The sequence below is a fragment of the Gopherus flavomarginatus genome, chromosome 11 (genome assembly GCF_025201925.1).
Source record: "Gopherus flavomarginatus isolate rGopFla2 chromosome 11, rGopFla2.mat.asm, whole genome shotgun sequence".
In the NCBI taxonomy this organism is placed as follows: Eukaryota; Metazoa; Chordata; order Testudines; family Testudinidae; genus Gopherus; species Gopherus flavomarginatus.
The window spans coordinates 21,331-45,676 of NC_066627.1; the positions used below are offsets into that span (position 1 = coordinate 21,331).

Genomic DNA, 24,346 nt, shown 5'->3' on the forward strand with positions numbered 1-24,346 from the left:
GCCTATAGACCTCCGTGATTGGTTAAATGTATTTTTTAGCCCACCACCGCTTTTGTTCTCATTGGTTGGCTACCATGTCTGTCACTCTAAATAGTTCAACTATTATAAGCCACTAACGAGAAAGAGGAGGGATTAACTGTGTGACTGAAAGGGCTTTATGGCGGCGGAATTACGTCCGCCGTCTGCGCACTGACGCCTTCCCATTGGTCACAGAGGGGATGATGACTATTCTGTTTCCTCGCGTTATCATTGGTGAGCGAAGGTTCCCCCATTTCTGCTGTGGGATCGGCTAGCGGCGAACGCGCGGGAACGGGTAGCTCTTGCTTCCGCCAATCAGTGCCGGGCCGCTCCCTTCCTGTGATTGGCCGCTTTGAAACCGACCCTATCAAATCAACCGCGGAGAGAGGCCGTTTCTCGGGTGGGGAGGGGCTACATAGGCCTTGCGCGAAAGTGGAGGGGCAAGAGGTTGCGGGATAGGGGCTGAGACAGAGCTGGGGGGGGGGGGTCAGTTAACGGAGGCGGGAAGGGGCTGACGTGGGAAGAGCCGGCCGTGCCCTCCCCAGGGGCCTGACTCTGAGTGGGCTGGCTTCAGGGTGCAGCCCCCCTCCCCACATCGACTCATAGACCTGGAAGGGACAGTGAGAGGTCGCTGAGTCCAGTCCCCTGTGCTCCTGGCAGGACTCAGTACCTAGCCCATCCCTGACAGGTGTTTGTCCATCTTTCTCTTAACAGTCTCCAGTGGTGGTTCTTTCACAACCTCCCTGCACAACTTGTTCCAGTGCTTAACCACCCTGACAGGAAGTTTTTCCTAATGTCCCTCAGCCTCTCTTGCTGCAATTTAAGCCCATTGCTTGTCCCATCCTCAGAGGTTAAGAAAAACAATTCTTCTCTGTCCTCTTTGTAACAACCTTTTTTGTACTTGAAATTGTCCCCTCTCACTCTTCTCTTTTCCAGACTAAACAAACTCAGCCTTCCCTTATAGGGCATATTTTCTTGACCTTTAATGATTTTTGTTGCTCTTCTCTAGACTTTTTCCAATATTTGTCCACATCTGGCACTCAAAACTGGACACAATACTCCAGTTGAGGCCTAATCAGCGCAGAGTAGAACGAAAGAATTACATCTTGTGTCTTACTTACCACACTCCTGCTAATACATCCTAGAATGAGGTCTGCTTTTTTTGCAAGAGTGTTACACTGTTGACTTGTATTTAGCTTGTGATCCACTCTAACCGGCAGATCCCTTTCTGCAGAATTCCTACCTAGGCAGTCATTACCCATTTTGTATGTGTGCAACTGATTGTTCCTTCCTAAGTGGAGTACTTCGCATTTGTCCTTACTGAACTTCATCCTATTTTCTTCAGACCATTTCTCCAGTTTGTCCTGATCATTTTGAATTTTAATCCTATCCTCCAAAGCACTTACAACCCCTCTCAGCTTGGTATTGTCTGCAAATGTTATAACTTTACTCTCTATGCCATTATCTAAATCCTTGATGAAGATATTGAGCAGACCCAGAACTGATCCCTGTGGGACCCCACTTGTTATGCCCTTCCAGTATGACTGTGAATTACTGATTACTCTCTGGGAGCAATTTTCCAACCAGTTATGCACCTACTTTATAGTAGCTCCATCTAGGTTGTATTTCCCTAATATGTTTATGAGAAGGTTAAGCAAGACAGTATCAAAACTCTAACTAAAGTCAAGATATACCACGGCTACCACATGACCCCATATACAAGGCTTGTTACCCTGTCAAAGAAAGCTAGCAGGTTGGTTTGACATGATTCATTCTTGACAAATCCATGCTGACTGTTATTTATCACCTTATTATCTCTCAGTGTTTGCAAATTGATTGCTTAATTATTTGTGTGATGGGTTCGGCCACAGAGACCCCCTTGGGACTGTCACCTGATGGCGCTGAGACTACCTCTGACCCCATTTTCTCTGCCAGTTTTGGCCTCCAGGACCCTGCTGTGTTGAGCCAGACATGCCAGTCTGTTCCAACACAGACCCAGGGTCTGAACCACATGCCCCAAAGTTGCAGACTTAACTGAAAATGGCTTAAGAAGTGCTCCTGTCGCCAGCACCCAGATACCCAGCTCTCAATGGGATCCAAACCCCAAATGAATCTGTTTTACTCTGTATAAAGCTTATGCAGGGTAAACTCAAATTGTCCTCCCTCTATAACACTGATGGAGAGAGATGCACAGGTGTTTGCTCCCCCAGGTATTACTTACTTACTCTGGGGTAATTAAAAACCAACAGTGATTTTATTAAGTATAAAAAGTAGGATTTAAGTGGTTCCAAGTAATAACAGACAGAACAAAGTAAGTTACCAAGCAAAATCAAACAAAACGTGCAAGTCTAAGCCTAATTACAGATAAAATCTCACCCTCAGAGATGTTCCAATAAGTTTCTTTCACAGACTGGACTCCTTCCTAATCTGGACCCAGTCCTTCCCCTGGTACAGTTCTTGTTTGCTCCAGCTCGGGGGATTTCTCATGACTAGAACCTCCTTTGTTCAGTTCCACCCCCTTATATAGCTTTGGCACAAGGCAGGAATCTTTTGTCCCCTGGGTCCCCACCGCTCCTTCTAAATGGAAAAGCACCAGGTTTAAGATGGATTCCAGTGTCAGGTGACATGTCACATGTCCTGTGAGACCGCAAGCCTTCATTCTTCCTGGCCTGACTCACAGGAAGGCTTGCAAGTAAACAACTACAACCAATTGTCCTAGTTGATCAGAGCCATCTAGATTCCAAACCGCCATTAATGGCCCACACTGTGCATAATTACAATAGGACCTCAGAGTTATATTTCATATTTCTAATTTCAGATACAAGAATGATACATTTGTACAAATAGGATGATCACACTCAATAGATTATAAACTTTGTAATGATACCTTACAAGAGGCCTTTTGCATGAAGCATATTCCAGTTACATTATATTCACACTTATTAGCATATTTTCATAAACATATGGAGTGCAACATCACAATTTGCTCAATTATCTTTCTGGGTACAGAAGTTAAGTTGACTGGTCTGTAATTCATCAGGTTATTTCCCTTTTTTGTAGATGTTCCAGAAGACTAGAAAAGGGCAAATATAGTGCACGTCTCCCATCTTCCATGACTTTTCAAAGATAATTGCTAATGGCTCATATCTCCTCAGTCAGCTCCTTGGGTATTCTAAGATGCATTTCATCAGACCCTGGTGATTTGATGACATCTAACTTATCTAAGTAATTTTTGACTTCTTGTTTCCCTATTTTAGACTCTTATCCTACCTCATTTTCACTGTCATTCACTATGTTAGGCATCCAATTGTCACCAACCTCCTTGGTGAAAACCTTGTTTCCCTTTATGTCCCTAGCTAGTTTGATCTCGTTTTGTGCCTTGGCTTTTCTAATTTTGTCCCTACATACTTGTGGTGTTTGTTTATATTCATCCTTTGTAATTTGACTGAGTTTTCACTTTTTGTAGGACCCTTTATTTTTTTCAGTTTTAGATCATTGAAGATCTCCTAGTTAAGCCCGTGTGGTTTCTTGCCATACTTTCTACCTTTTCTACACAGTGGGATAGTTTGCTTTTGTCAGTTTTTCAAAGATACATTATTAAGGGCACAACTGTCTTCAATTATTTTCCCCCTTCCACTTACTTCCCATGGGATTTTACTTACCAAATCTGTGAGTTTGCTAAAGACTGTCTTCTTGAAATCCATTGTCTTTATTTTGCTGTTCTCCCTCTTACCATTCCTTAGAATCATGAACTCTACCATTTCATGATCACTTTCACCCAAGTTGCCTTCCACTTTCAAATTCTCAACCAGTTCCTCCCTATTTGTCAAAATTAAATCTAGAACAGCCTCCCCCCAGTAGCTTTGTCCAACTTCTGAAATAAAAAATTGTCTCCATTACATTCCAAGAACTTGCTGGAAAATCTGTGCCCTGATATGATGTTTTCCTAACTGATGTCTGGATAGTTGAAGTCTCCTATCACCACCAAGTCCTGTGATTTGGATTTCTTTTTTTGTTGTTTTTTAAAAGCCTCATCCATCTCTTCTTCTTGGTTTGGTGGTCTGTAATAGATTCCTACCATGACATCACCCTGTTTTTTTTTACCCCTTTTAGTCTTACCCAGAGACTTTCAACAAGTCTGTCTCTTATTTCTATCTCAACCTCATCCAGGTATATACATTTTTAATATATAAGGCAACACCTCCTCCCTCTTTTCCCTGCCTGTCCTTCTTGAGCAAGCTGTATCCTTTTATACCAGGGATCAGCAACCTTTGGCACATGGCTCGCCAAGGTAAGCATCCTGGCGGGCCAGGCCAGTTTGTTTACTTGCCCCTCGGCAGTTTCGGCCGATCGCGGCTCCCACTGGCTGCTGTTCGCTGCTCCAGGCCAATGGGGGCTGCAGGAAGCCAGGGTGCTTACCCTGGTGAGCCACGTGCCAAAGGTGGCCAATCCCTGTTTTATACCAATATTCCAGTCATGTATTGTCCCACCAAGTCTCTGTGATGCCAACTATGTCATAACTGTGTTTATTTACTAGCATTTTGAGTTCTTCATGCTTATTCCCCATACTTCTCATATTAGTATGCAGACAATTAAGATACTGATTTGATTCCCTCCCCCACCCCTCCATTCTGTCTTCTCTCCCTTATTTCTGCTATAACAGCCCATGCTCCCCCTAGATTCTAACCCTTCTCCCAGGTCTCTGTTTTTTACTTATCTGTGGGCTTTGGTCACCTGCCCTCGTTGAACCTAATTTAAAGCCCTCCTCACGAGATTAGCCAGTCTGTGGCCAAATATGCTCTTTCCCTTCCTCGACAGGTGGACCCCATCTCTGTTTAGCTGTTCTTCTTCCTGGAACAGCATCCTGTGGTCAAGGAAGCTGAAGCTTTCCTGGTAACATCATCCTCGCAGCCAGGCATTCACCTCCAGGATGCATCTGTCTCTGCCTGGACCCCACTAGGGTGACCAGACAGCAAGTGTGAAAAATCAGGACAGAGGTGGGGGATAATAGAAGCCTATATAAGAAAAAGACCCAAAAATCGGGACTGTCCCTGTAAAATCGGGACATATGGTCACCCTAGCCCCTACCCTTGACTGGAAAGACTGAAGAGAACACCACCTGTGCTCCCAGCTCCTTCACCCTTACTCCCAGAGCCCTGTAGTCACTTCTGATCTGCTGAGGGTCATACCTCGCAGTATCATTAGTGCCCACGTGGATGAGCAGCATGGAGTAGTAGTCAGAGGGCCGGATGATCCTCAACACTCCCTCTGTAACCTCTCAGAATGGGCCCCTGGCAGACAGCATACCTCCCGGGATGCCATGTCAGGGCAACAGATGGGTGCCTCCATCCCCCTCAGAAGAGTCTCCAACCACCTCTACCCTACGTTTCCTCCTGGGAGTGGTGGCTGTGATCCTCCCAGCCTCGGTGGGGTACATGGCTTCTCTTCTCTTCTTCAACGTTTGGGGATGATTCCTCATCATTCATTGTGATGGCAGCATAACAGTTCTCCACCATAGTGGGTGGGTTGGGAGTAGGGGTGGAGCACTGCCTGCTGCCAGGAGTAACCAGCAGCTAGTGTCCTCCCTGTATCACAGTGTTATCCTCCTCCCCTGGGGGCGTGACAGCAATCCTATCTAGCTGGATAGCGTCCTCAGCCTAGGAAGTCTCCATATGAATACTGTCAATGGATTCCTCTTGTGCACAGATGCTCCTCAGTCTAGCCACCTCCTCCTGTAGCTCTCCCATCTGCTTCCGGAGAGATTCCACCAGCAGGCACCTTTCACACTGGATGGTCCCCCCCAGCCTGGTTTTCTGTGAGTGAGAAATGCAGGCCACAGTTTCTGCAAATCCACACCAGGATCTGGATAGAGGCATTCGTGGTTAGGTTCTGTCTGGATACAGCAGGGCTGGTGCAACCATTTAGGCAAACTAGGCGGCCGCCTAGGGCGCCTAACGGTTTGGGGCGCCTAAAAGCCCCCTCAGGTGAGGAGATGGAGGTGAGCTGGGTGGGGGTGTGTGCAGAAAGGGTTGCCCGCAATAATGGGCGGGGGGCGCACAGGGGAACCGCTCCCTGCCCCAGCTCACATCTGCTCTGCCTCCTCCACTGAGCACACAGCCCAGCTCTAAGTCTCCTCCAATCAGCGCCGCAAGCCTGGGCGGGGAGGAGAATTAGAGCAGCGCCAACGTGCTCAGTGGAGGAGGCAGAGTCGAGGTGAGCTGGGGCGGGCTACTCAGGCAGGCTTAGTTTCCACAGGAGGTCTCCCCAGGCAGGGTTAGCAGCCAGAGAGAGGAGTTAGCTGTCGCGGTGGGGGGGGTAGCTGCTGCGGGGGGGGGGGTTCCCCGAGTGGGGGGTTAAGTTAGCTGCCGCTGGGGGGGCAGGTTTAGCTGGGGGATGGGTGCAAGGTGGAAGTTTCGCCTAGGGCTCAAAACTTCCTTGCACCGGCCCTGGGATACAGGCATAGGTGGAGGAAATGGGAGTACTATTGGCACTGGCAATGTGGTCCTTCCAAACCATAGCAATATTGTCTTGTCTCCCTCTCTCAAACTCCCCTGTTTGTTCAAGGTCCCCTGTTCACTAGTTCCCCTTGTTCACTTAGCCTCTGGCTTTTAAGGCCTTCCCTCCTAGGTCAGCCCTACCCCCTTGTTACTCACACAGGGGTGGGGTGATCACAAGGCTGATTGAGGCTGATCAAGGATGATCAAGGGAACAAAGGCTCAAACTGTCCCCAAACACACAATCCCAATTAACCCTGTAATTGAAATAACCCAGAGTTTCTCAAACAGGGGTCGCCACTTGTGTAGGGAAAGCCCCTGGTGGGGCAGGCCAATGTGTTTACCTGCCCCGTCCACAGGTCTGGCCGATCGCGGCTCCCACTGGCCACGGATCGCTGCTCTGGGCCAATGGGGGCTGCTGGAAGCGACGCGGGCCAAGGGACTTACTAGCTGTTGCCTCCTGCCGCCCCCAATGGCCCGGAGCAGCGATCCGCCGGATCTGCAGATGGGGCAGGTAAACACACCGGCCCGGCCCACCAGGGGCTTTCCCTACACAAGCAGCGACCCCTGTTTGAGAAACCCTGAAATAAACAACAAAGAAAAACACAAATAGCCAAACAAACTCACTCACTCCAAGGTTAGTACTCGCATCTTGTTCCTTCAGCAGGGGGCTGTCCTTTGCCCTCTCTCAAACTCCCGTTTGCAGTCCCCTGTTCACTAGCTTGAACACAGAAACTGGGTGGCCAACTCTCTGTTGGGCAGGGGCTGCATGACACCCCATAGCCTGCCACAGAGTTAATGCCAGGTTGGCCTGTGCTGCCCAACAGGGGAGAGACCCTCCAGGGGGAAGGAAGAGAATCCTCCCTGTCGGGGTTATCTTTATCCCAGACTTTTCAGGTTCGTTGTCTGACTGCAACAGAGACAGGCAACCCAGCAAAGTCCAAAACCAAGTTCTTTATTGATGCATGCACACAAGCAACAAAGAACAAGCCCGTTCTCCACAGAGAACCAGAATCAGCCCCCCCCCCCGAGCCTTTCTTCAGTACAGCACAAATTTATATAAGCAAGTTTACATAACAGTTAAAGCATTTAATAGCCTGCAGTTAATTAATGGCACCTGGTGAAGCATTTGATTACAAAATTCATGGCCTTGAGCAGTTCCTGGCACACAAGCATCTTCCTTATCAGTACTGAGCATTTTTTTATCGGCACTTCCCAAGCTTGAGTGCAAGGTGGGGTTTATCCACCCAGCTCCTGCTTGCTGACTTCATTCATCCACCTTCTGAGCCCCCCTTGTTCATGCATCAAGCGTGTGATCACCTGCTCAGCCTATCTTGTGGGCCTTTGGGCCCACTTTAAAGCATCCTATCTATCATCCCTATCCCATCCCAAAATCGTGGGGAGACCAGAGGCCAATAAAACTTCCTCCCTGCCCCTTTCCCTGGGGGGGAAGCCATGGCCCTTTGCACAGGAGAAGGGGGCTGCATGGAGCTGTATGAGACAGCAGTCTTAAGCAGGGAGCCAGCAGTGCTCCCCAGTGCCAGATGGATGAGGAGGTGTCTGCTCACTGGGCAACACTAGTAGTAGCTACATGTAGGGTCTAGTGCAGCTTTGAGCCATTTCAGACACTGTGTCCTCTGCAGCAGTCATCTGACCTTCACTTCACAACAGTGCTATCTAGGTCCTGACACATGACCACATCCTATACCAACAGCATGCCCCAGATCTCCGCCCCCCATCACCACACAGTGCAGCTCATTCCAGGAAGACAGAGATAAGTATTCTCGCACGTCTTGTCAAACTGTCTGTAATGGGCTATCTTGATTATGACTACAAAAGTTTTTTTTTTATCTTAATTAATTAGCCTCTTAGAGTTGATAGGACAACTCCCACCTTTTCATGTTCTCTGTATGTGTATCTATATCTCCTCACTAGATGTTCCATTTTCTGCATCCAATGAAGTGGGCTGTAGCCCACAAAAGCTTATGCTCAAATAACTTTGTTAGTCTCTAAGGTGCCATGTAGAGGGGTGGTCACCTGCTCCTGCCCTGAGGGGCTTAGGAAAGTCCCAGCTGTGGCCTAGCAGAATGCCAATGAGTACTGGAGGTTGCAGAGGGCAGCCCACGGGTAGGCAGAGGCAGCAGGTCCAAACCCTCCTTGCCAGTGATGAGTGGCTTATACTGCAGTCTGCCCCAGGGAACGGGGGGCTAGTATGTGACTGGCAGTAGCCCATGACTGAGGCAAGGTGGGGATAGAGGGTTGGGGGTTCACTGGGGAGGGGAGACCCTGAGAGTGAGGGGTTACTGCTAGGGGGCAGCACTCCAGATAATGGGGCACCAGGTCTGGGAAGGATATGAGGGCCAAGCGGCAGCGGGACACTGGCCTGCAGAGGGTACTCTGGAGGCTGGACAAGAGACAACCAGAGACAACCAGCAGGAGGTGCTGCAGTGGTGAGTCCTGCACATGTTTACCTCACAAGTACTCCTGTTCTTTTTGTGGATACAGACTAGCATGGCTGCTACTCTGAAACCTGTCAGAAGCAAAGGAGAACACGTTTAGTAAGCAGATGAGGGAGGCTGCTCCAGCCAGTGTAGAAGGAAGCCCTCACCCGCCCACTCTGTTAGGAGGTGGCCAGTGCCAGTAAGCAGAGGTTAGTGACCTGGATTTTATTCAGACTGGTACATTTAATTGTATTTCCCTGACAGAGCGCTGCTGTAGCAGGAGATGACAGTAGACCTGGACCCACCTTAGGTCCGTCTTTGCCATCCCCCTTTGTGGGACACATTTTACCCTCCCCCTAGTAGGAGGGGTGAAAGGTCTGGCTTGGAGGATTTCAGCCTGGCTGCTTCAGGCTCTAGCCACACCAGTGGGAAGATTTGTTCCCAGAACTTCCAGCCCCCATTTGCCATGGAGGTGATGGTTGGTTTAAAAATCCACAATTTGACAAGACAATGTGTGTGGGGGACTGGTGGTGCCACTTTACAGCACTTGGGGTGAGAGAGACAGATGGGCAAAGGGGAGGTACTGCCAGAGGATAGACAATTTCTCCTATCACCTGTCTCTGTGGCTACTCAGTGCCTGAGCTGGGGATGTGGCATGGATGTGCACATAAGTACCAACTTCTCCTAGTGCCAGTGGGTGCTTGACCCCTGCCCTGCCACCATTCCAACCCCTTCCCCAAAGTCTCTGCCCCCTCCCTGCCCCTATTGGACTCCTTCCCCAAATCCCCACCTCCACCCCTGAGTGTGCCGAGTTCCTGTTCCTCCCCCCTCCCTCCCACAGCTTGTTATGCTGTGAAACAGCTGTTTTGCAGTGGCAAGCACTGGGAGGAGAAGTAGGGATGTGGTGTGCTCAGGGGAGGAGGCAGAGGTGAGGTGAGCTGGGGTGGGGAGCTTGGCTACTGGTGGGTGCAGAGCACTCACCAATTTTTCCCTGTGGGTGCTCCAGCCCCGGAGTTGGGGCCTATGGACGTGGGTGCCTTTTTCTTTGTCCCATCATGGTTAAATTGACAGCTCCTTGCCTGCTGTGAGTCTCTTTCTCCCCAGTGGGCAGCATTTTGTTGCCTTTCTGCTTTTGCTGAGGGTGGGTCTTTTTTTTTCATTGGTGGGGATCTGGGTCTCTCTGTCTCACACATTCACTCACATGTAAGTTTGGATTAATATCTTCTCAACTGTAGGTTGCTCCTGTAAGCAGAGTCAGGATAAGCTCTACCCTGACATCTGGTGGAAAGAATGTCAGAGAGTGTATTTGCATAGGCACGCCTACCCTATCCCAGACTGCTGAGCGGTGGGACTGCTTGGTGACAAATGACTCACCGTCAGTTGGGTGGTACTTGCTAGACAAGGGACATGGGTTCCAAAACCCAGTGAACTGAGAGAAGCTGGGGACAGGTATCTGTGCCTGGTGGTGCAAGTTCCTTGTGGAGCTAGAAGCACCAGTTACACCCCCTTCTCTGTCCACTGTGGAATGTCAGAGTTGATTTTTTTTATTCCCTCAAGAATCTAAATACAGGTTACTGAGCTGAACTCGCTTTGGGCTAATGGTGCACTAGCACTGGGGCTCCCCCACTAAGACCTGAGATCTCTAAGAGTTGAAATCACAAAAGAGCTGAAATGACTGAGCTGAGAGCACTGAGTACTGTGCTAACTAGTGGGGGAGCCTGAAGATATACTGTGGCAGCAGAGCAGCTAGCAGAGTGGAGTAGCTGTGGGACGGGTGGAGCGGCCCACAGAGCGAGCAGAGCCGAGCAGGTTTTGCAGAGCAGCTCATGGAGCAGAGCAGCTGGTGGAGCGGAGCAGTTCCTGAGGATGGCTGGAGGAGCAGAGTGGAGCAGCTGGTAAAGCGGAGCAGTTCGTGGGGAAGGCGGAAGCAGAACCCACGGAGAGGCAGGGCAGTTGGCCCCGGACCACGTAAGGTGCCCCTTTCTACCGAGGCTGGGGGGAGGGACCTCTACAGATAAACTCTCGAACTCTGGGGTGGCATTGACCAGAGACTTTTGGGTTGTTGGACTTTGGGGTAATTGGACTTAAAACCCTAAGGGGAAAAGGGACAGTGCCAAACGTACTTGGAGGTGGGTTTTTGTTTATGGTTTGTGGTATAACCCTGTTTGTGGTGTTTCTCCAATGGGATGCTGCATTGATTCCTTCCTTTATTAAAAAGATTTTGCTACACTCAGACTCCGTGCTTGCGAGAGGGGAAGTATTGCCTCCTAGAGGCGCCCGAGGGGTGTGGTATGTGAGTGTCCCAGGTCACTGGGTGGGGGCTCGAGCCGGTTATTCATTGTGTTACTGAAATGGAACCCCTGGATACTGAACCCGGCCCTTGTTGCCGCCAACTCAGAGAGGCAGAAGGGTTACACTCCTATCCATCCATATCCACTCCTAGATCCTAATCTAGTCTAGTGGTCTATGTTTTTTATACTTATCTGTTCGGTATTGCCACCTCTCAGTTTTATCATGAGTCAATATTAAATGTTAAAGCCCCAGCTCTTGAAATTATATGATGCTGTTCATTTAAAAGAGCATGATAGCCCCCCACTTGCAGTGAAAAGCTGGAGCTCCAACCTTAAAGGCAAAAAGACCTAAAATTTATTATTCATAAGCCAATCTAATGATTTTTTGTGGTTTGACTCAGCCTGTCTCTTTGGTATCGAATTGCTTCTCCAAGAAGTTCTGAGTCACGGAAGTCCCTGGGGGATCATATTTCCATGTTTGGCTGCAGGGGGCAGAGTTGCTTCACAAAGGGAAGCAGAGAGCAAGGCCAAGCCCTGGCATTCAGACCGGGATCAAATGGAGGGACCTTGAAGTCCAAATGGGTTTCTGCCACCTCACTGGGTATCTTATGCAGTGGTCTGGGCCAGTGTCCGCCCAGTGTGTCCATTTCTGTCTAATATACTTGTGACCCTGACCCAAGACCTTGCATTTTAAGTGATTTCCAAGTTCTGTATGCACGTCTTTGAGGAGCAGGATGTACCGCAAAGGATCCAGGACATTGCCCAGAGTGGTGAGGCACAGTGCTACCTGGCTGTAAATGAAGAGGTTTGTCTCAAAGAGGCAGAGACCTTCATTGTTCTGAACCATCTCCCTTTGGTATTTGTAGAAGGAGGTCACCTGGTAAGGAGCACAAAGGAGGAAGAAGGAAATGATGATGAGGGAGATGAAGCTGTAGATTTGCCTCTTTGTCTCCCGCTCCAGTGATGGCACCTGCCTGAGCTTGTGCAGGACCCGGAGGTAGAAGAAGCCCATGAAGAAGCAGGGTAGGAAGAAGGACAAAGCCATGGTGGCTATCTTAAAACATGCATAGTACGTGCCCAGTGAGCAACCCTCATAGCAATGCCCTGCTTCTGGCTCTTTCCGCAGTAGCCCAGTCCCCACGGAGCAGATACTGAGCACCAGCACCCATGCTGTAGCGCTGACCTTGGTGGCACCACGTATTGTCTGTAGCCCACGGAACCACAGGGGATAGACAACACCTATGCAGCGCTCCATGGCAATGAGGCACAGGAAGCCGTTCTTGGCATAGAAGTTAGTGATGAAGCCCAGTTAGTGATGACTGCCACGCAGGCCCCAGCCCCCAAATCCCAGTTGTGATCCCAGTAGCAGTAGTAGATCCAGAAGGGCAGCATCAGGGTCTGCAGCAGGTCAGCTACTACCAGGTTCAGCATGTAGACAGAGAGGACGATAGACTTGTTTATCTAGGACACCAGGGTCCAAAGCGCCAGGCAGTTTAGCGGCAAGCCAGCCCCCAATACCACAGAGTAGACGGGGATGAGGAAGTATTTGGTGGTGTTAAAGGCCATTGGACAGGGCGAGGCCATGATATTCACCTTACCCAGCAGAGTCAGTGATTGTTACCAAGGGCTTTGGTTGCCATCCTGCATGGAAAGGGACACAGGCCCCTGTCTTCAGGGTCACTGTTCTACAGTGGAGGCTACATCCAGTTCTCCAGGGTGACTGTCTCACAAGGGGAACACAGTTACTCCACTCACTCCCAAGCTGCACTCCTCAAAGAGCCTGTAAGAGACAGAAAAACCAAGTGCTATAGGGAAAAAGCAAGGCAGCCCAAGCACCTAACTGTCCTTGAGGACTTACTCCCTTTATCAGACAGCTAGGTTTGGGATTTCACTGCCTAGTAATCTTTGTGTTGGGATCTGAGCTAGAGAACAAGCCTGAAACTAAGACTTTTAACTCCTCCTTGTTAGTGCAAACACTACAGCAAAGCTGGGCTGTCTGGTCAGGAAGCAGTCACAACTTCCTGTCCCCCTGGCAGGCCAGTTATGCTCTTAAGCAATGAAAGTCCACCCCAAACTCCCAACAAACTAAACACAAACAAAAGCCCTGAGCATTGGCTCTTTGGGCAAGGCTTCTGTTTTGACAAAGCTTTTCCACTATAATCTTATGACCTTTACAACAACTGCTCCCTGCAACCTCAAGGAGAGCTTCCCACAACTGTGGAAATGAGAGAAGCTGAAGACTCAGTGAAATCCCCTAGGGACCTTACTTTGCCAAATAATGAACATGAGAGGCACTTGAACACTGTGGTGAGGTGGTGCCAGCATCAGAAAGAAAAGGCTCATCAGAGTCACAGGCCAGAGCTAAAGACAAGGACAGCTAGGCGTTGGCTCTGAAAATTGCACCATGTATGGGTCAAATACATCTCAGAACCTCCCCCCTGGCTTAGTCCCTTTTCCAACCCTCTTCAGCGAAGGGGCTTTGGACTCCATACACCACTGTGTTGCCCCTTGGGTCATTATTTACAGTAGTACAAAATGCCACCTTTTGGATTAATGCCAGCCTGCTCCACCCTGCCCTGCCTCTGCCCACCCTGATCCACCCTGCACCCACTCACACCCTCTCCACCCCTTTCCCCCAAACCCCAGCCCCACCTCTTCCCACCGCTGCTCTGCCCATGCCCTTCCCCCAAGCCCCTGCCCTGCCTTTTTCCGGCTTCTGCCTCCTTCCCCGAGTGACGCCGGGAGCCAGAGGGGTGGATCGGGGCAGATTGGGGTTGGGTTGCTAACTGCTGCTGGTGCCAGCCCCCCACTAACACCCCCAGGCCACCCTGGACCCCATGTCCCCTGAAGTGCAGGGCCCCCCCCAAAGCATGGGGCCCAGGGTGGTTACCCCAGTCCGTCCTACGGATAGGACGGCTCTGCTTGGACCCATTCTGGGCACCACCAAAAATTATACAAACCTGCCGCCCATGTAACTCGCCTAGGGCTAGTCTACACACAGAATTGCACTGAAATAACTAAAACAGATTTAATTCACCACTGTTGTTTTTTTAGTGCAAGTCTGTGTATGGATACTCCTTTTGGTTCAAGAGTGCCCTACAGCAATTTAACACAATTTTTTATTCTAAAATAAAAGTCTCTACCCACAGACTTGAACTGAAATAGCAGAAGGGGTGAATTACAATTGATTTAATCATTTTGAAGAAGGTTTGTGTGAAGAACCAGCCGAAGGGTCCTTTGAAAATCCCAGCCTAACGTGACTGGTGCTGTATAGGTACTCTGAGTGTCTGTGATCTGTTTATTTGTACTGTGGCAACACCTAGCATTCCCAGATGAGATCAGGGCCCTACTATGCTAGGCATCATACAAACACATAGTAACAAACTCGAAGAGCATACAGTGTAAATAGATCAAGAGTGGGAGAAAGTGGGTGATGATATCCTTGTAGCAGGGCAGTAACCCCGCTCCTTCCCTGAAGGGCTTAAAACAGCCCTGTGAGAGAGCTGTGGTGGGGAACTAGTAAGCCTGGGCTGATTGGGGAAGCAGCTGCAGTTGGCCCTATAAAGGGGCTTCTAGGCTGGAGCTAAGGAAGTCTCTCTCTAGCTGTGGAGAGGGATGGGGCTGGCTGCTGCGGGCTGAGCAGGATGCTTAAAGTGGAGCAGGGCTGGGGAAAGGCCAGAGGAGCTGGGGAGCTCTGCCCTGGAAAACCCCCAGGCTGCAGGCCTTATTTAAAGGCCAAGAAGGGTACTGGGGTTGCAGAGGGGCAGCCCAAGTGTAGGCAAAGGCAGCGGGTCCAAACCCTCCTTGCCAACGATGAGTGGCAATTATACTGCAGTCCGCACCAGTGAGCGAGGACTAGATAGTGACTGGCAGTAGTCCAAGACTGAGGTGGGGATAAGGGGTTGAGGGTTCCCCAGGGAGTGGAGACCCAGTGAGACTTTGGGGTACTTCAGGGGGCAGAACCCCAAGAGAAGAGGCACCGGGGTCTGGGAGGGGCACCGGGGCTAGCAGCAAGCAAGACACTGGCCTGCAGAGGGTACTCCTGAGTGGACAGAGCTAATTCCCAGGATGAGCAGCAGGGGGCGCTGCCGGGTGAGTCGTCGCCCCATCACAATCCCCATGTTTCAAGCCGGGAACTGAGGCACTGCCAAATAAATGGTCATATTTTCAAAAGAACTCAGTGCTCAGCTTGTGAAACTCTGGCCACTTCATTTAGGGACTGGAGAGGGAGCTGAGCTACTTTGAAAATATGAGAGCAGAATCATGTCCTGAGTTTAGATCAACAGGCAGCATTTTTACTGAAAGCCAGCTCAGGTTGTCTTATAGACTCATTGTCCAAGGTGAGCTATAAAATGTAAGCACAGCACCAAGATACCATTTAGTACACCATCCTCAGACCCAAATGATTAGGAATACAGCTTGTGGGGAAAATGCCATTTCACTTTAGAGTAGAATTGGAAATACTTACCCTTTAGCTCAGCCCTGCGCTACCTGTTATACCTCTTTAAAAAAACAAGAGTACTTGTGGCATCTTAGAGGCTAACAAATTTATTTGAGCATAAGCTTTTGTCTTAGCTCAGTCATGCAGTAGCAGTAACTTGCTCCATTTTTTTTATTTTATTGAATTACACTCTGAGGTCAGGATTATGTTCCTTGATTAGAAGGAGTCAAGGACTTAACAGCACCACAGTGGATAGTGATAGCATCCAGCATATCTTGAATAAGCCTGGCTTAGTAAAGGGGACCCCAATCCTGTGACAGGCACATTTGACTCTGTGTACCTCATGAAGAAAAGTGACAGTAAACTGCAACTTAAAAACATCTCACTGAAAAATTAAATGGGAGGCAGGGGGATTGAGGAATGGGCTATTGGAGCTTTTGGAGATATGGACATGAACATATATGGCTAAGAGGGAGTTTCAGAAATGATAGTGTTGAGTGTGGGAGGGAGGGAGCCAGAGAAAGCTCACATGCTTAGAAAGCTTTCTCGTTTTGTTAAAACTAATCAGCAACAGTTCAAAACATTTGTACCAAATGGTCATCTCCATAAACTTTGCTTGTGTGTTCTCCTAAGCAAGGATCCTGGCTCTCCAACGCCATGGCTCTTCCATGTCTATATGTGCTCTAATCTGCATTTGTTGGTTGTGAAACTGCTTCCTCTGGAGAGTTTATTAAGTGTGAATGTCCCAGTGTTTCTTTGCTGTACCCAAAACCAGTGTTAGCAGCACACCACACTGCCCTTGGTCAATCTTTTTTTTTTTTTTTTAACCAGAAGGGTCATTATTTATGCCATATTTCCAGTCTGAACTTGGCTAGTTTCAACTTCCAGCAGTTGGGTTTGGTTATACTTTTCTCTGCTAGATGAAGAGCCCATTATGAAATATTTGTTCACCATGTAGGTATTTACAGACTGTAATCAAGTCACCCCTTAACCTTTCCTTTTGTTAAACTGTATAGATTGATTTTGAGATTATCACTATAAATGTATTTTCTAATCCTTCTCATGGCTCTTCTCTGAACCCTCTCCAATTTATCATTGAGAGGTCATCTAGTCTAGTCCCCTGCACTCATGGCAGGACTAAGTATTATCTAGACCATTCCTGACAGGTGTTTGTCTAACCTGCTCTTAAAAAATCTCCAGTGATGGAGATTCCACAACCTCCCTAGGCAATTTATTCCAGTGCTTAACCACCCTGACAGTTAGGAAGTTTTCCCTAATGTTCAACCTAAACCACCCTTGCTGCAATTTAAGCCCATTGCTTCTTGTCCCATCCTCAGAGATTAAGAAGAACAATTCTTCTCCATCCTCCTTGTAACAACCTTTTTTGTACTTGAAACTGTTATGTCCCCTCTCACTCTTCTCTTTTCCAGACTAAACAAACTCAATCTTCCCTCATAGGTCATGTTTTCTAGACCTTTAATAATTTTTGTTGCTCTTCTCTGGACTTTTTCCAATATTTGTCCACATCTTTCCTGAAATGTGGCACTCAGAACTGGACACAAGACTCTAGCTGAGGCCTAATCAGCATGGAGTAAAGCGGAAGAATTACTTCTCGTGTCTTGCTTACAACCCTTCTCCTAATATATCCCAGAATGATGTTTGTGCCTTTTTTTTTTCTTTGGAGAGGCAGGGGGTGGTGCAACAGTGTTACACTGACTCATATATACCTTGTGGTCCACTATGACCCCCAGATCCCTTTCTGTAGTACTCCTTCCTAGGCACTCATTTTCCATTTTGTATGTGTGCAACTGATTGTTCCTTCTTAAGTGGAGTACTTTGCATTTGTCCTTATTGAATTTCATCCTATTTACTTCAGACCATTTCTGCAGTTTGTCCAGATCACTTTGAATTTTAATCCTATCCTCCAAAGCACTTGCAACCCTCCCAGCTTGGTATCATCTGTAAGCTTTATAAAAGTGTTCTCTGTATGCTATTATTTAAATCATTGATGAAGATATTGAACAGAACTGGACCCAGAACTGATCCCTGTGGGACCCCACTCATTATGCCCTTCCAGCATGACTGTGAACCACTGATAAACTACTCTCTGAGAATGGTTTTCCAACCAGTTATCCACCCACCTTATAGTTGCTCTGTGTAGGTTGCATTTCCCTAGTTTATGAGAAGTTCATGTGAGACAGTATCTAAAGCTTTACTAAAGTCAAGATATCAACCACTTCCCCCTAACTACAAGACTTGCTACCCTGTGAAAGAAAGCTATCAGGTTGGTTTGACAGGATTTGTTCTTGACAAATCGATCCTGACCATTACTTATCACCTTATTATCTTCTAGATCGGGGTGGGTAAATGACGGGCTGGAGGCCACATCTGGCCCTTCAGACATTTTAATCCATCCCTCGAGCTCCCACTGGAGAGCGGGGTAGGTGGCTTGTACTATGGCTCCGCACGGCTCCTGGAAGGAGCAGCATGACCCCCCTCCAGCTCCTACACATAGGGGCAGCCAAGGGGCTCAGCATGTTGTGCCTGCCCCAAGTGCCACCCCTACAGCTCCCATTGTCCGGGAACCATGGCCAATAGGAGCTGCAGAGGCAGCGCCTGCGGATGAGGCAGCATGCAGAGCTGCCTGTCTGCCCCTCTGTGTACGAGCCAGAGGGGGGACATGCCGCTGCTTCTGGGAGCTGCTTGAGGTAAGCGCCATCCAGAGCCTGCACCCCTGACCCCCTCTCATGCCCCAACCATCTGCCCCAGCCCATATCTCCCTCCTGCCCTCTGAACCCCTTGATCCCAACCCAGAACACCCTCCTGCATCCCAAACCCTCATCCCCAGCCTAGAACCCCCTCCCACACACTGAACTCCTCATTTCTGGACCCACCACAGAGCCCAACAGAGCCCCTCCCCCCCAGCTGGAGCCCTCACCCCCTCCTGCACACCAGCCCCCAAATTTGTGAGCACTCATGGACCACCATACAATTTCCATAACCAGATGTGGCCCTCGGGCCAAAAAGTTTGCCCACTCGTCTTCTAAATGTTTGCAAATTGATTACTTAATTTTTTTCCTATATAATCTTTCCAGGTCTACTTGAGAGTCACTTTTTTATGCAGCCAAGGATTGCATTAGCCCTTTTGGCCATAGCATCACTCATATTCAGCTGGTCTACCATGACCCCTAAATCTTTTTCAGTCTCACTGCTTCCCAGGAAAGACTCTCCCATTCTGTAAGTATTGCCTCCATTCTTTGTTTCTAGATGTATATATTTACACTGAATCATATTAAAATGTGTAGTGTTTGCTTGTGCCCAGGTTCCAGATACAGATTGCTCTGTATCAGTGACCAGCCTGCACTGGACCATAGCACAGCTGTCTGAAATGGAATGGAGCCTTCACTTAAAGAGCTTCACATCCCAAAAAACAGCACTTTATAAATGAATGAAAGACCATCTTACTGCCACTCTGTCAAAGCTGTGCAGCCAGGCACCTGGGTAGGAGCTGTGTCCATGATACCAGTACCTGTAACCCTGCTCTCCAATTCCACCCCCTTTGTTTGCTGCTCTCACCTGTTGGTCCTTGCCTTGGGTTTAGGCTGGCAGCTCTTTGGAGCAGATAGTGCTTGCTGCCACAGCCCCCACCTCCACCTTGGAGGTGGATAGATAAGTAATAAATGCAGTAATAGATAGCAAGAGGACAGGTGCCTTTAAACCCCAGAGAGTGAATAAGGAAAACAGAGTTTGTCAGGTAAAGGCATCTTAGATAAGTAAAATCAATCAATAAAGCACTCACCAAAGGGTCGTGCTGCCATGTTAGGGCTCACTGACACCCTATCTCCTCTGTCTCCAAGGCAGCATGTCTCAGGGGAGTCAGATACTCGGCAGCTGTGGTTTAGTTACGTGACATTTACTCTCTGCAGATAGAAATGTCTGAGCGAGACAGGCAGTAACCACAAAGTCTGCTTGAATACGTGACAGTGAAGGGCACAAGCTATGCATAGGCTGGGAATTTCAGCTGACACTGGATACTACCATAGCTTACACTAATGGAGGAGCCAAATTCAACCTGGTGAGTGACTGATACAGAGGGAAAAAGGGGGCTCTTCAGGGGTCACGCTTCAGCAAAAATCACTTGCAGAAAGGCCAAGCAGAACCATGACCCTCAAACTCTGAGATGAGCAGTGTCTCAGGGGGTCAGGGACTGAGATAGAGGGCGCTGGTTCCAGTCCTGTCTCAGGGACGTGGTTAATGGAATATGGAGACTTTCCCCTCTAGGATTGTCATCTCTGATCCAGCCCAAGTAAGGGGGAGAGGTTGGCTTAGGGGGATGGGAAATGGAATACTTGGCCTTCTCCCTCTAGGGGGTGCCAGTACCAATGAATCCCCAGGTCAGCCAAGTCCTTCTAAGTGGAAACTCTTTAGTTGCCTGTCTGTTAGTAGGTCTCAGCCCAGTTTCCCCAGTTTCCCAGGACTTGGTACCTACATAACAAACAACCGTCATTGGTCACCTTAGGAGAGAGGCTAAGAAATGACTGGGCCATGGGGACTGCTCTGCCTCCCTCTGCACACCTACCCCCTCCTCCAAAGGCAGTACCTGTTCTATGGGTTGGGAAGGAACCCAGGCTTGGACTCTGAGAGAGAGGGAGCTATGAGGCATGGTGAAAGCAGAGCTGGAATTTCACCATCCACCATAGTCCCTTCCTTTCCTGTGCGCTCCACTTCCCCAGGCTACTTCTCCACAGAGCCTTGGCTGTGGTTCCAGCAGTGACCATGCTGCTACTGAAGAGGAGGAAGCAAAGTTGCAGCCAGAGGAGAACTGCTTCCCCACCCTATGCTTAGAGAAGGGACTAGGCTAGCTGTGAATTCCTTCTCCACCCAGCTGGGGAGCAGACAAGTGCTCTGCAGTCTGGGGATTGATAATCTTGATCACTGAGATGAAGTTGGTGCCTATAGGGAGGCTTGGATCCCTCTGCTTGTGGCAGGCACAAGTGACTAGATTCAATTTCTGAATAGGACTCAGGAACAGCGACCCTGCATGCTCCTGTGTTGCTGCAGAAGTGAGATGCTCACCGACCTCAGTGGGACACATTCAGAAATGCTGCATTGGAAACATTGCTGGTTCTTGCATTCTTTGTGTTCCTCAGTTTCAGCCCAAAATCACAGCTTCCATTTGACACGTGTGCATACCCATTCCCCTCACCACTCCCACATATATAAACACAGACCTTTCACAAGCCCACTGCACACACTCCCCTAATAACCTCATCCACAAATGCAGGCACCCACCCTTCAGAACCCCTTATACACACACCCATCCATATGCAGACACACCTCCTCACAACCGCCCCCCACTCTCAGAATCCTGCCACACACCCTGCACCGCCTCACAAATGAAGACAGGCATCCCTCATAACCCCACACAGATCCACCTCCCTCACACACACACACACACACACACACACACACACACACACACACACACACACACACACACACACACACACACACACCCTCTTGACAGACACCTCCAAAAACACACACACTCCCATAGCCTGACTGCATAGACACCCACCCCCGGAGACACTCCTCCATTCCCCCCTCACAGTCCCCTCCCACACGTACAAATGCCCCTGTGATGGGTTCCCCAGGGTGCAGCCTGGGACCATGAGACCGCTGTGCCACTCTGAACTCTCTCCAGCCTGGGCTGTCTCTCAGTGCCTGGCTAGTGACCAGCAGCAAACCCCGCCAGGCGCTGTGATCACTCAGCACAACAGCATGTGGAGCCCCCCTCCCAGCTATATTGCATGAGTGCTCCCAGAGCTTCTCATGAATCACACAGAGAAAGGCGCCAGCCCAATCCCCCCAGCTCCCAGCACTGTACCTCAGGAATATACCATCTTGCACTGCTCAACATGAGCAGTGCAGATTTATTAATTGGTTCACCACTTCATCAGTGGAAAGTGGATATACACCAGCCTTTGCAAACTTAATCACATTTGCCACACACTTCAGGTATCTCACAGGTAAAGCTAAATGGGGGGGATAGCTCTGTGGTTTGAGCATTGGCCTGCTAAACCCAGGGTTTGTGAGTTCATTCCTTGAGGGGGGGCATTTAGGGATGTGGGGCAAAAAAAAATCCATCAGGGACAGTGATCCCACTGTGGAGGCAGGGGACTGGACTCAATGACCTTTCAAGGTCTCTGCCAGTTCTGTGAGATAGGTATATCTCCATATTTAAAAAAAAAAAAAGTTACTTATTGACTATAAAAGATAGATTTGTAAGTGATAGGCAAAAAGTCAGAGTTCATTACCAATAGAAATAAAATATAAGCACATAGTCTAAACTCTCAACCCCATTAGACTGGGCACCAACTAAACTATGCAGTTTTCTCACCCTGCTGAGGGGACTGGGAGGCCAGTCCCCTCAGTTGAAGTCTTCAGTCTTTGCAAGTTTCTGCGCAGTAAAGCACCTTTGAGCACTGTAACCCCCTGAGGTGTACACACTGCCAGGCCACTTAGTGCACAGAAACTGCACAGTAACAGCACTGTTAAAAAAAAACCAAAAAAAAAAACCAAGAGGTATACGGCTTTCTGCACCAGGGCTGGGTGTCTGGCTGGGGAGTCTTACCCACATGCTCAGGGTTTAGCTGATCGCCATATTTGGAGTCGGGAAGGAATTTTCCCCCAGGGAAGATTGGCAGAGACCCTGGGGGTTTTTCACCTTCCTCTGCAGTGTGGGGCATGGGTCACTTGCTGGAGGATTCTCTGCATCTTGAAGTCGTTATACCTATGATTTGAGGATTTCAACAGCTCAGACATAGGTTAGGGGTTTATTACAGGAGTGCATGGGTAGATTCTGTGGCCTGTGTTGTGCAGGAGGTCAGACTAGACAATCATAATGGTCCCTTCTGACCTTAAAAATCTGAGTCTATGATTTTGGGAATTGCTGAAGCAAGTTGTCAGGGGCAGGAGGGTTGCAGAAAGCAGGCTTGTCTCCCACCGCATGCCTAGTCTGAGTGGCGGAACAGGCTGTTGATTGACTCCCTCACTTCATGGGAATTTCCCTCAGATTTCCAGGAAACTCTCACGGAGATACTGGGCAATCCATTGCTGCAGGTTTTTCGGCAGAGCTGCTTTTTTTTTTCCTTGCCCCATTAACGGTAACTTTCCTGTGCCACTGAGGTGCGGGAACCATTGCCGCACACAGCCGAGTCATGTAGGGTCTAGGGCAGAAGCCGCAGGCTTGAACGAGACCCTCCCTTGATTCCCTGCTCACCCTCAGCAGTGATATCTTCCATAATGATCACCTCCTGTGGAAAGTGTGGGGACAGGAATGATTATCAGCCCCCGCCCACCTCTCTTTACAGTGCTGGCTCTCCCCAAGAGCCACATGGCCAGTGTACAGCAGGGCTTGGGAAGACTGATTTACCCTGCCCCTACTCACAGTCTGGGGGAGGGTCTTGTGGCTCATGTGTGCTTGCCTGGGGTCAGCCAGTCAGTGACAAGTGTGAGTACTGGCAGTGTTTTAAAGCACTGAATCACTGTTGCATGTGTTGCAAACAGGGCCGATGCTACCATTAAGGCGAACTGGGCGGTTGCTTAGGGTGCCAAGATTTGGGGGCACCAAAAAGCGGTGCCCTCAATTTTTGTTTTTACAGCGGTTCCTCCCCGAGCGCGCAGTTGCTGCTCCACTTCTTCCGCCTCCCAGACTTGCAGCGCCAATCAGCTGTTTGGTGCTGCAAGCCTGGGAGGAGAATTAGAGTGGGGGCGGTATGCTCAGGAAGGACGCGGAGCAGAGGTGAGCTGGGGTGGGGAGGTACTGCACGGCTCCCCGGTGGGGGGGAGCTGCCACAGGGGGAGTTGCCTCAGGGCTGGGGTGGGGGGCGCAAGGTGGAAGTTTCGCCTAGGGCGTGAAACTTCCTTGCACCGGCCCTGGTTGCAAACAATACTGCTTCTGTAAAATGTTGCATTTAAACTTCAGAGATGACCTTGGGAGCCCAGCCTCCCTCTTTATCAGCGGCAGAACGGCTGCGGAGAATTAGAAGGCAGCCAAGAAGAATTAAGGAGGGCTTCTGAGTGAGGTTATGATGCACTCCACTGCCGAGAAACAGGAATTGAAGGAGTGACAGGACAGCGAGAAGAGGGACTGAAAGGAGAATGCGGCATGCCAGAAAGAAGCCACGGAGTGGCTCTTAAACTTTATGGAGTGCCAAGTGGACACACTCCAGGCAATACTAACTCTTCAAACCAAGCAGCTCCGCACCCGCCCTCCCCTGCTGCTGCTGTCACAAAACTCTGTCCCATGTGCCCCCCAGACACTGCTAACCCACTCTTACCAACCTCCTGGCTCCAGTCTCTACCTGCAGCATTCCACTCCTCCCTCCTCACAGTCCAGCACTGTGGACTTCCCCTACCCGCTGCACTCAACACCCATCCCTCTACAGTTTGGCCCTACTGAAGTACAATACCTGTTGCATTGTACTTCAGTGGAAAACTGGATATGATCCCTGGACATACCTAAATCTTTATCCATCCTGGGACCCCTCCTCCTCCTGAGACCTTCCTTTCCCCCATTCCCCTCAGTGCTGATGTATTTTTTCATTTGACTCTGTCCTCTGGTTGTTGTCTTTTAATAAAAGAATTGTTGGTTTGAAA

At 49.3% G+C, this 24,346-nt stretch overlaps 1 long non-coding RNA gene across 6 annotated transcripts; it reads left to right on the forward strand.

Moving 5' to 3' along the window:
* The first annotated feature begins 135 nt into the window (after positions 1–135).
* Positions 136–24,346, forward strand: LOC127030629 (uncharacterized). 6 transcript variants are annotated; one of them, XR_007768436.1, is made up of 8 exons: positions 136–252; positions 4,837–6,002; positions 9,018–9,162; positions 12,111–12,313; positions 14,394–14,518; positions 18,781–18,922; positions 19,008–19,186; positions 19,612–19,759. It is a non-coding gene; the product is annotated as an uncharacterized LOC127030629 (long non-coding RNA). The 6 variants fall into 6 exon arrangements; XR_007768434.1 differs by lacking the exons at positions 19,008–19,186; positions 19,612–19,759 and adding an exon at positions 23,673–24,346 and having other exon boundaries at positions 14,381–14,518; XR_007768431.1 differs by lacking the exons at positions 19,008–19,186; positions 19,612–19,759 and adding an exon at positions 23,673–24,346.